The sequence below is a fragment of the Dromaius novaehollandiae genome, chromosome 1, assembly GCF_036370855.1.
Source record: "Dromaius novaehollandiae isolate bDroNov1 chromosome 1, bDroNov1.hap1, whole genome shotgun sequence".
In the NCBI taxonomy this organism is placed as follows: Eukaryota; Metazoa; Chordata; class Aves; order Casuariiformes; family Dromaiidae; genus Dromaius; species Dromaius novaehollandiae.
The window spans coordinates 94,550,614-94,563,339 of NC_088098.1; positions in this window are offsets into that span (position 1 = coordinate 94,550,614).

The following is a 12,726-nucleotide window of genomic DNA, read 5'->3' on the forward strand; positions in this document are numbered from 1 at the left end:
CTTCAAGATAACCACTTACCTGTGAACCAGCTTTACCCCTTTCTGATTAAAGAAAAAGAAAACACAACCAAAAAAAAGTTACCCTGAAACAAGCCTTCTGCAAAGTCAGGATATAACTCTGAAGGAGCAAGAGTGCAGAAGGGAGCTGGATTTCTGTTGAAAATCCAGCACCACAGCATAAGCCAGAAGGCAGGGACAGACAGCCTGCTCAACCAGAAGCAGCCATCACACGCTCAGACATTAGCCCTTGGTTTCCTGCATCCTGTACAGAGGCCAAAGTACCAGCTATCTCACCACCATGCAAACACGTACTTTTCAGAGACTGGCAGGGATATTTTTAACCTGCAATTAGGCAGCTGACACTGCTGTCAGATGCGAGATAGTTTTTAATCGCTTATTTATGGCAGGGGACTGCAACCCCTCTCCTGTTTCTTCAGGTCAAAAGACATCATGCAGCTCCTCGCAATACTGGATGCAGTGGCTAAGTTTTTTCTTTCACTTAAGGACAATCACAGGCCTGGCTGAAATGAAAAAACATATATAAAACATCACGGAGGTTCTGTTTCCCACTTCTCCACTCTTTCTCTCTCCACTGTTTTCCTGTTATGCTGAAATTAGGAATGAATCACATGTTCAAAGGTTATTAGACAATTGTGTAAGGTCCCAGTCTAATCAGCCAAACACCGTGAAAGGACAAAGCATTATTGTTATTGAATCCTTATCCTATTGAAGTCAGGGAAAATTTATTGTAGCCCTCATAACCAACAAGGCATCTCCTCCCTTATTCAAAGATTTCCTCTGCCTCAGGTTTTGTTGGACCACCCATATTTTAGCAAAGCAAATTTCACAGCATTAACAAGTCCCCTGGCTACTTCAGACAACACCGTAAAAGCTACAAGGACCTCTGAACCATAAGATCCCACTGACAGTAAGGGGAAGTAAAGGTCACTTGTCATTCATCAATGCTGCCGAAAGTGGAAGATTACCTTTTGTGATAAAGGCAAATACGATCATAGGATGAATTTCTTGAAGTATTCCTGGGAGAGAGGACAGTATGTGTGGCACTACGCAAGACACTGGTGAGACTGCCTCTGCAATACCGTGTACAGCTCTGGTAACCAAGTTCAGGACGGATAATTTCAACTGGAACCAGCTATAGGATAAGCCAGGGAACAGAAAACCTTCTATGTGAAAGGGCCGTGAAACAACACCAAACCCTGGCTTGGTCAGCCAGCAAAAATAAGGCCGGGTTTGCAATTTTACAATATGGTTATGCCAATACAATAGCAGATTGCTACCAAAAGGGCAGTCCTGCTTGCCCAGTATTCCTGCTGCCTCCCTTGTGTTGAGTGAGATCAGGAGCCAACGCAGCAACCCCGCAATAGCAGAGGTATAGAACACGCACCTGGCGGTCCCTTCCAATCTTAAATTCCTAGGTTAATTGTCTATTTATATCAAACCTTTTAACAGAAAAATTGAGAACATATACAGGCTCCAGAAACTACAGCTCTTGCTATAGGCAATGTCAAGAAAATCTGCTCTAGGTTATTTGAATCTTGGATTTGAATCAATCTGGACAAAGCATTTTATTTTATGCTGACAGAAGATACCAAAAGCAATGTGCCCCTTCTGGAGATTTGACTTTTCAGGAAGAAATTGATTCAATTGAGCAACATATGTTAGAGAAATTGATTTTTTTTTTTTTTTTTTTTTTTTTTTTTTTGGTCTGGTTATTTGCTTGTGCAGAGAGGAGCTTTTATAGCAGGGGACAGCAAGGACCTGAGCACATTCAAACACATCAGATGCAGAACATGGCCAGTTTCCTGTCTGCCAGCTACTGCTATGGGAAGGGTTACAAATGCAGCTCATAATCACACACACAAAGCGCTTGTCTCAAGGCTAAAATCTGATTAAAATCTGCAGGGCTTGTAGGGCTTAAGAGGAAGATGCTCTGTGATGAATTGCCCTGGCATAGTGACAGTTTACAAAAGCTGAAAATCCACCCCAGGACAGCTCGGTTCCCTGACGCACACCCTGGCAGAGTCAGTTCAGCCCTTCAGTCTGCCAGGCCACACCATTACCTCAGGTAAAGCAGGACCTGTCCAAGACCAAGAAAGCACGGCCAAAGGAAGGAGATTTGCACCAGCAGAACATCTGTCTCTCACAGCCACCTTCAGGACCTCAGCCAGTCTTGCCCTGTGCCTGTATACTTATTTTATACCCACTCCACACTCAGTTTCCCCTTATTTAGACTGCCACAGTTCTACTCTGATAATATTAGGTCTCAGATCCCATGATCCCCTGCGGAAACATCTGAATAGAGGCCAGAGCAAAAGAAATGTAGAGATATGGTATCCAGAAGCAAAGTCAAAACTGTCACATGAGGACACAAACAAGCAGAATGAGAAAAGCAGAATTTTTGAATTTCTTTTTTTACACAAGCATAAGCATGTACATTGAGTTTATAGAAAAATGACTTATTGCATAACTTCTTCAGCAAGTTTTGTGCGGTCCTCACTGACTTTACTAGAAGAAAGAGTAGGCTTGGAGCATTAACAGACTTAAACGCATATGCATACTTGAAAATGCTTAAGTCTGTCCAACTAAGGTTTTTAAAACATAATTCCTCAAAAAGCCCCCTTTTAAAACCCGCAAATTATCTTTCTTCATAAAGAGTGTGCAGCTAGTTGGAAAAACATACAATTCAGCAGTAAAATCCTAGTTTATTCTCAGCAGATAATATAGTTCTAGCAGATCTAACATTTAGTTATATAAATTTCCTGCAAGAGATTATGAAATTTTCCCTGTTCCACACTGGGACAGAAAGCAAGGGGCAGAGGGGAGGGAGGGGGAAAAGCCTGGAGAAGTGAAAATAAACACCTCAACTTCAGAAGTTCAACACCCTCAGAAAAGGTTTCTAGTATTTAATTTTTAAGCCATAAGTACTCTCAGTTTTAAAAGCAAAAGTCATTTTGAGTTAATATACTAGAATTCAACCATCATTTTGAACATTTTTAAAACAAAGCTCTGACCCTTCCAAAAGGATTTTAAACTATGCATCAAAACTGGCCTGCCCCCAGAAAGTTCTGTTTTTTTCAAGACTAACATTTCATAGCAGGAGCAACAATAAATATTTAGACAGAAAAAACTCACCTCTTTGCATACGTACACATGTAATTTTCCATGATTTTCCATATATTATCACTAAAGTCAGGGTTTTTTAAGCCACTGCTGTTATCAATCATTATTAATCATCACTGCTGTTATTAATACTGTATTTGTTACTGTTTTCCTCCAAATGCAATTAGACACCACAGGAGAAAATATAGTGAGAGACTATCCCTGTTTAGAAGAGTTTACAATCTGAACAGACAAGTGAACAGTGTCTAAGCAGAAGTATAACATAGATATAAAATAGCTTTATCCCTGTGCCCCCCACCTGGGGACCTACCTTTCCCAATATACTAACACTCAGCAGAAGCCATCCTGCAAAGGGAGAAGAACCTCCTTTTTCCCAACAGACAACAGATTTCTGCAGGAAATTGGCTCCTTCCTAGGTCTCTGATGGTCCTCTCAAAATTTCACCTGCATGTAAGGCAGGAGCCTGACCCTCAGCTAAAACCTCATTAGCAGGGAACATCTCCAGTGCCACCATTCAGACCATCCAAGTAGCATATCCACAACACAGAGGCAAACCCACATGTGTTTGAAGCTATTCAGGACAATATCAAGCTGTTCATTTACTAGAGGTGGGGGTCACATCAAGGCAGACAGATGCTAGACAGCTGCAGGGCTGCTCCCCCAGGGATGGGAGCCAAGGGCACCAACACAGGCTGGACTCAATCCCACAGCACTGAGCCAGGCCATGACACCAATGAGCCTGGCAAGCACCAGACAAGGCAAGATGCCAGGCCCAAATTTAAGCTAGGAAAACCAAACAGCAGTTGGGGAACAGAGCTGAGGACAGGCACACCAACAGCATTGCCCAGCCACAGGCTGAAGGCCCTGGGGCTGAGCTTAAATGGAGCTGGGGGGAGCAGGTGAGGCTCATCAGGACCATTAAGGCCTGTTAGTGCCTTTAGGGTCCTGACAAAACCCAAAGATTACAGGCTTTGTGGTCTAAGAAAGATGCAGTCACATTCTTATGCTTTTTGTTTTCAGCATAGCCTCTCTAAAAAAGCAACCTAGTTGCAAGAATATAACACGCAGCAGTTACCAATTACAGTAACCAGCCAGTGCCCTATGCCAGGAGGATTTGACTCTTCACTCCTTTGCTAGCAGCAATGCGCCAGGTAGAGCTGCAGAGCTTGAGGGACTGTAGCGACACGGGGACATAGACCCCCAGTCAGTAAATCTGAACCTGGCCTGAGTTTCAAGTTTGTCAGAAAAGCAAAGGTAAGGTGAATTAGGTGGGGTTTTTCCTGATTTTCCACAGAGCAATCTGGAAAGACACAAGACAACTTTACTCCTATTGTACTGCAAAAGTACAGCCCCATAAGCAGACATCTAAAACATTTTAAAAGACTTTTGTGACACCATCCAGCATTGCAAATTGCCTAAGCAGACTACTTCCTTCTAGGAATGTTTCTTGTGTTCTGGGTGTGCTGTCTTATTAATAATAATGATGTCTTATCCAGCGTACTGCTCACAAGTCCTGTGTAGAGTTCTAGGACCATAGTGCTACTGGTTGCTGGCTTCACTGGTGATACATATACAAACAATACTCAAAATGTTACAAGACAACCCTGAGAAGCTCAGAAAGAATGTTTGAAGTAGGTAGATTTGGATAACTTCTATCTTAGATAGAATTTGCTTAGCATGAGTAGCCGCACACTTGCTTAGCATAAGTAGCTAAATTTGCTGAAGCCTTAGGCCGCGCTCCTAGTTCGTTAAGAAAAGGCCTCAGAGCTGGTGCAGGCTGGAAAGATAAGGGAGTTACAAGCAGTCTGCATTCCTGTGCCCCACTCTCCAGAAGGGAGGATGCCAAGGCTGAGAAATAAGGCCTGTTTGGGCGCCAAGACCTTGGGAAGTAAAAAGCTTCCTCTCACTGTTAAAACAGTGATGATTAAGGGGTCTGGATTATGTCTTCTTCCTCAGGGCCTTGGAAGATAACACCTACTGACCCAGCTGGGGCAGTGTTAATTAATTGATCAGAACCTTGAGAACCAGGGGTGGGACCCAGGGAAATGTGAAGAAATCATTAACCAATCAGTGTAGAAGAGGAAGGAAGTCACAAATATGGCAATAAGAGGAAGGAAGTCACAAATATGGCAAATTTGATTGTATAAATGCTACCTGAAAAGTTGGGGGGGGGTGTGCTTGATTTGTGGGAGGCCACCGAGCACCCAGGCTTGCGCAACTCTGAAATAAATAAATAAATAAATGTCTCTCCTGGGTGTGTAATTATTGGCTCATTGCACACCGGGCAACGAATCCGCTTTTCGGACAACAAAAACTCTAATTTTCTATATAAGAGTATGCCAAAGACTCCAACAAGACAGGGACTCATTTTGCTTGTGCTATGCATACTTGCCATAAGTGGAACTCCTACCCCACAGATCTCCCATGACAGAGCTTGAGAGAAAGGCAGAATCTCCAATTTTCAGAGGAGACATTGAGACATCTGATGTGCATCTATGGTCCAGAAAGAAAAAAATACTCAGGTATTTGACCTATGGGGCTGTAAGTCATTTGTCAAAGTCCTACAGAAAGTCTATGAAAGCTTTAGGAATTCAGTCCAGATAACTCACATTCCAGCCTAGTCAACTCTTTCCCCACCAATTCTTCTTTAAAAACTCAGCATATCACTCAAATCTACCTAAAAATCACTCACACTTTATGGTTCCATAACATCTTAAAGAAGAGACTTTCAAACCATATAGTAAGCATTAGCATCTCTGGGGTAAGAACTATTATTTATTGTTACTGTAGTCCTAGCATAAAGTGACACACCATGGCGACAGCCTTTACATGAACGCAATTTTTTTTATTGGTGTATTTTATTTAAAAGGATGATTTTTAACCAACACACTTGTATAATCCTTAATGGAGACAAAATTGTATCAGGATAAGATAGATAGATATAGATAGATAGTATATGTGTACTTTATAACAATATTCCATACTTCTTTCAGAATATACTAGTATAAGCTCCTTTAAGTTGTCTCAATTGAGTCTCCACTATGGTAGATGGGACTGCATATTATATAACTAAAATACAAATACTGTTAAATACTATTAATTGTTATTATGCTTATTTTACTGGTAGATAAATAGAAATAAAACAAAAGAAACCAAAAAAACCCAGAAGAGTTAAGAATCTGGAACCACCTTCAGGACCAGAGTTCACTTGAGTGCCGAACTGAGTGTCTGGCATTAAATCTCAACAGGGACAAGCAGTAGCAATTAAGTTTAAACTGCACAAATATTTTCCAATAGCACAAAATTCCAGATTCCTCTGAGTTTTTAATTATTGTTAGCTTTAAAGGCTACCAATCTTTATTTCTGTGTTTATGCATTTGCTAAATTCCAGCCAAAAGAGAGGTCAGAGAACTGACATTTCATGGCAGAAAAGGTCACAAAAACAGGAGAAAATGGAAATACTGGCAACTAGACCTAGTTTTCTGGACACTACTGAGTACATTTTACAGATTCACAAGATGTGACACAGCTTTCTTAGACAGTTGAGACTGCGGGAACTGATCTGGCTCTCGGAAAATTGCTGTCTGCTAAGAAAATTTGTGATTGTGCTGGTGGCTGAATCCTAATACAGAAGCAAATGGCCTCTGCTTACTTTGCAAATCAAATGGCCTTTCAGACTCAAAAAATGATCCACATTTTGCAAAAACAGTTCATGAGCACGAAGCTCTAGATAATCCAGGAATGTGGGATGCCAAGCAGTCAAACCCAAATCTCAGTTCAGGGTACCGTAATAGGACTGTCATACTAGTGTGAAGATCCCACACTGGGAGAGATAAAGAAAGAAAGAAGAAAGAAAGGATGAACAAATGTAGGTGATAAAGTATTCCTCACCTGAAGTATATAACTGTCCTCCTTGGGGAGGGGACATACTAACACCAGCTCATTAAAAAAAAAAAAAAAAGAAAGAAAGAAAAATAAAAGATCAAGACCAGCACTTATGAAGAGTGTGAATTTGATGAGTCATCTCTCTGACAGGAAAACAGAGGGATGGCTGCCACAGAGGTTCACCAGTAGTACGGGTGATTTCCTGAATTCCCTCAGCATTTGAGCTGAGATAATACTTGTGAGCATAACCAACTGAGGCAAGCAAAGCGATGCAGAGTGAGTCAGAGAGAGCAGGAGACAGCAAGACACTCCCAGCGGTCATGCTGGAGACTCGAACTGGAGCACCCTCCCACCTCCACCAGGGCTGAGTCAATGCCCCAGCATAGCAGGGAAGGCACTGCAGAGTGGTGTTGACAAAAATGGTGCTACAAATAGATGTGCTCTTGCCTATGGCATATTTTGGGAACCAGGCCGTGGCATTTGCATTTGTTCTGTTTACTACAAACCTGGCTGAACTGTGCCATGTGGCAGAGGGTTTCTTCCCTACATACTGTGTGTTTAGTCAAACATCCAGCGTTTTCAGAATGACTGTGTGTTTTTGAATCAGTACATACTAGGAAAATCTGGGCAGTCATCTCAACACATCTCCACAGCAGGCAGGACATCCTCACAGAACAATCCTCCAAAATTTGTAAGCCTGAGGTCATCTGTGATGGTTCACCCTTTCCTCATGGGCCTTAAAGAGCACATGCTGCATCAACAGCCTTTCCTACTCCCTCATTACTGCCCTTCCCAGTCTTCATTTATACAACACAACTCCTGGTGCCTGTAACCTCGCACACGAGCAAGGAAATTCATAATATCCAGTGTGTGGGAAAACTGCCAGAGAAAAGCCATCCAACTCCCCAAACAAATGACAATTTGGAAACATATCAGTTAAAATGTCTCAGAAATATGAAGCAGGTCCCCCCCGGGGGGGGGGGGGGGGTCCAGTGACAAGGAGTCTAGCAGCAGTGCAGAGGCAGGAATTCCTGGGGAGCAGAGGAGAGGCAGGAGGAGAGATTACAGGTCACCTGAGGGCAACAGGGCAGGATGACGGCATAAAGGGGGAGAGTCACCTCAGAGGAGGCTGGTTACCTGCTGCTTGTTCTCAGGCAGCAATGGAGGCACAGATAGGTACCTGAGCTGATGTGTGCCCATGGCTGGCTCACCAGGAAAGATCTGAACTGGAGTCAGGGATGGCAGGACAGCCATACATATCCGCTTTCCAGTCTTCTGCCTGTAAGGCAGTGAAGAGAGGTTCTAAAAATGCAATCTTGGATTTTGAAAAATGAAGTTAATCTAGCCCTTCTGTTAGCACGCATGCAGGTTATCAGGTGTGAAGTGAGTGTGCTGTTGGCCTGAAACACCACTTCGGAAGGAGAGAAAGCCCCAGAGCATTTACAGAGGAGTTATGAAGGACAGAGATATGGGGGGTTGCACAGTAGTGTCCAGGTCAGATCCATAAACTTCAGTGTCGCAGGGCATTTAGAAAGCTACCTGGGGGGCTTAGGGAACAGCAAAGGAGGGAGGAAAAGAGATACAGCGGACTCACGAAAGAGTAAGTGAAGCACATGAGGTACTCTGTTTGCTGGTATCTTTGTGGGAGGAGGACACTAAGGTTGCCTAATGCATCCACATCACAAACCAGCTGTCATAACCTACATAGAGAAGTTAAGAAATCAGCCTCCTTGTAGGCTTAAAACGATAGGCCCACACATATGCCACAATTAAACATCCAAAATTGGGATCTTAAAATGCAGAAGACAGACTTGTGCACCTGTGTCTCTTATCTCGAGGACACTGCTGTTCAAATTAGCAGGTCGCAGGAGCGCAGGTGTAGTTCAAATATTCACGGCAGCTATGACTGTGGTCAGCACGCAGAGCTCTGCCAGCACCGCAGAGCACCACAACTACCCACGGAGCTGCAGTCAAATCTCCGAGGGAAATAAATGCCAGGAAAATAAAACTCTCAGGGAAAAGCTAGAGGCAGAAGACACCTGTTGCAGACTCAGCCTGTGCCTTGTCTCAGCTTTGGCGGTTCTGCATCTCCCCGCCCCGAGCTGCCACAGCGGTCCCAAATGCTCAGCATTATTTATGCTATGAGCTGAGAGGCTGCTGCTGTTTGTCCCCAGCTTGCCAGGTCTTCCGCCTGAAACAGTGTCATCGAAGAGGCCCGAAGTCTACCCGTGAGAGCAAGGAAGGGGGCTGAGTGGCGGAGGAGGCCCCTTCCTGCCTGGGCTTCTGCAGAGATCCTGTCTGCGGGGGTCCAATGCACTCTGCGCCTCTAAAACAAAGAACCGGGTTAGCCCTCTTCCAAAAACTCGCCTCGCGAGCCGTCATCGCCCACATCCAGCGGCCATTCCCTCAGGCCCTGGGGCACGCTGGCGCCAGGCTCGCAGGTCTCAGGGCTGCCCTCAGCCGGCAGCAGGGAGGCTGCGCACCCCCGCCCACCCACCCTCCCAGCCTCCCAAGGCGCGCTGGCGCCCACGGTGCTGGAAGGGGCCAGAAATCTCGGGAAAAGGCGCCTTTAAGGGCTGCTAAACCATCGCCTCACAATAAGGCAGACTGCCTCCAAATGGCGGCTGCACTGCCTGCCCGCGGAGCCCCTCTGGGCTGCTGGGCGAGGCTGGGCACCGCGGGGGCGGGGCTGGGCTCTCCCTTTGCTCTGCCGCGGCCCAGGACTGCCCCAGGCAGGAGCCCAGCAGTAGAGGCAAGATAATTTGACTTTAATTTTTATTTCATTTTTATTTTAAAATTTATTTCATTTTAATTTTTACCCTTTTGATCTTATACTTTTACTATTTTCCTCTCCTTTTTTTCCTTTTTTTGTTCTGGTCAAATGTGATGTCTCACAAACCACATTGCAACCGTGCATTTGTTAGCTGTATACAGTGTTAATGCAGAAATGTAAAAGAAATGGTTTATTTGTGTAATTACATGAAGATCCGTGCCGGGGCATGCTGCTGCATCCTTGCCCTCTAGTTGTCCCGTGATCGATAGGGAGATCGTAGAAATGTGATCGATACAAGTACAGCACGTCTCCCTTGCAGTCCGTGCCCCTGGGCTTTCCTGCTCAGTGATAGTAAAACCTACTGTACTTCATGGTCCAAGAGACTCAGCACAATTCAGTCAATTTAAACTAACAGTAATGTCAGGTAGTATATTTACCCTAGAGACGTGAGAGCAGCTCCAGCTTTTCCAGTCTGTGACTTTATTTCTCTTGCACAAAAATCGAGAAATGACTACACATACAATATTGCCAGAATATATAAATATAATATATAAACTGGCTTTTTGCTTTGTTACCTTGCTGCAGTTTCAGCTATTGTTTATAGCGACCGGTGAAATGTGCAGGCAGAAATGATTATTGTATGGCTTTAATGGCAAGCATAAGCCTTAAGGGGAATGAGGGCACTATGGGGGCAAATCCAGGTCTAAAATACTGTTTGTTGTGGGAGCAATGGTTTATACACAGTTTAAGGAAATTTGCTGCCCAAGGGAGCACAGTGCAGTGAGCGCCATGACCCATTACTGTGCTGCAGGGACTTCCACTGCCCTGGGAAAGAAGGGTCTGTAAACTTAAAACAGCATTTTCTCTAAAGAACAAGTGGGTAAAGCTTGCTCCAGTGCTCCTGCTGCTCCTCAGAAGGGACCTGGCCAAGATAGAGAGCGATTCCCAAAGCCAACATCCAAGCAGCAGGGGTTTAGGTAGCGAGAGAGCCCGGGGTAATTTTTCTCTCTCCATTTCATTTCTCAGGCTTTAGCTAAATGGGATTCTCTGTGATGACAGAAACTACATTTGCTTCAAAGACCGCAGAACTTTTTGCCTTCTGTGGTGTGAATCATGACTACTCTTACAGTGCTAAGGCAGAAAAAAGGGCCCTGCCTATTCCTTTCGATCCTTTTTTTTATCCTCTCAATCCTACAGAGCTATCAGGAAAGCTAACTGCACTCTTTCCTAGCTTGTTTATTTGTGAAATAAAAATGAAGTTCACATAACTTCTTAGGATCAACCTTTCATTACAGAAATGCAATCTATGGGAAAACTAACAAATTATCTGACTCATTAAATGGGAGGAAAGCATAGCAAATCCTGGAACGCTAAAAAGTCATTGCTTGCCTTTTTAGCATCTATAGTAATCTCATGTAGACTCAGCGGTGATCTGTGGTGTGTGTGGAGAGCTGAACAGCCAGAAGAGGGTAGCATAAGTTAGTTAATAAACCTCATCTGTAAAGCAGAGCTATTATTGAGAAAAACACCTACTTACATTTCTGGCTGCAAGGCAGAGAAAGACAACATGGAGAAACTCTATCACTGAGCTATTGACAGAGTTTGGAAAAGAAGATTTAAAGCCAGAACTGGCAATGATTAGCTTGATAGTAGGCCACAGAGCTTTTCACCCTCTGCTATCAACTCCTGTTTGCCCAATGTCTCTGTTAACAAGAGCTGCACATCTGAAACAACTGCATGGCTCTGCTCTAGGTGCTAGCAGCACACACCAGTAAAACTAGCAGCATTCCTGAGTGCATCCCGGCACCTCATCTTGCCTGCAGCAAATCTAAGAGGGCAGGTGGGGGGAACCAAGGGAGCTGCATAAACACCAAGAGCACCGCAAGAGCATGGTTCAGGGCCCAGGTACCGGCGTATGGAAGAGCAGCTTAGCAAGTCTACCAAATAGATACACATTTGATGACCTGACTGAAAACCTGTTCCTCCTTGGTGCTGCCCTCCTAATGACTATCCAAAATAAAACAGTGCCCTTACACTCAGTACACAGTATAAATGTATAGATACACATATGTAATGAGTGTATACTCAAGAGTATAGCTGAGGTGTCACAGAGGAACATCACCATATCTGTCAGAAGCAGGAACACCCATGCAGACACACCAGCGTGGAGGAGGTTTGCAGAAACCTCTTCTATACGCATGCTAGGGCTTTCCTCTCAGAGGGTTGTCTCTCCAGCCGCTACCACTACTCCTGACTTTTCAAACAGAACTGCTGTGGAGCATGCCATTATACAGATGCGGCCATATCTACAAGCTAACTTCCCCCTTGCCCCTTTTCAAAACAAAACAAAACAAAACAAAACAAAACAAAAAACCTGCAAAGGATCAAACTGCAGCCTTCTGCATGCTCCCCTCCACACACACACACCATGTCTGCCAGTGCCTGGGTCTCTCTGTTTTGCTGTGGCAAGGCCTGTCCCCTCAGTCCTCACCTGAGGGGAAAGGTGAGAAAATAGCCCTTGCTGCAGACAGTGACCTGCTGGCCAGGGCTCAGCCAGACCAAGGGGAAGCGGGCTGCAGCTTGTGGTTTCAGGTTTGCTCCTGCTTGCTTGCTTCCTTATGCCAGGGACTAGCAGCAGTGCAAAGCAAGCCCATAAGCTGGCTTTTGCCAGTGAAAGAACTTGCTGGGGTTTGCCTGAGGAGGTGAGCGAGAGGACAAGGAAGGTCGGGGGGGGGGGGGGGGGGATTGTTTTTTGCCATACACCAGTGGTTAGATATCCCAGACAGGATCAGCCTCCACAAGGCTAGAGGTTGTGCATACAGATAGGAAAGGAAAAGCTGTAACCTGGAGAGGGAAAGTTTAAAAAAAAATAATAATAAAAAAATAAAATAAAAAGCTGAAACAGAAAAGCACAAACAGATAAATGC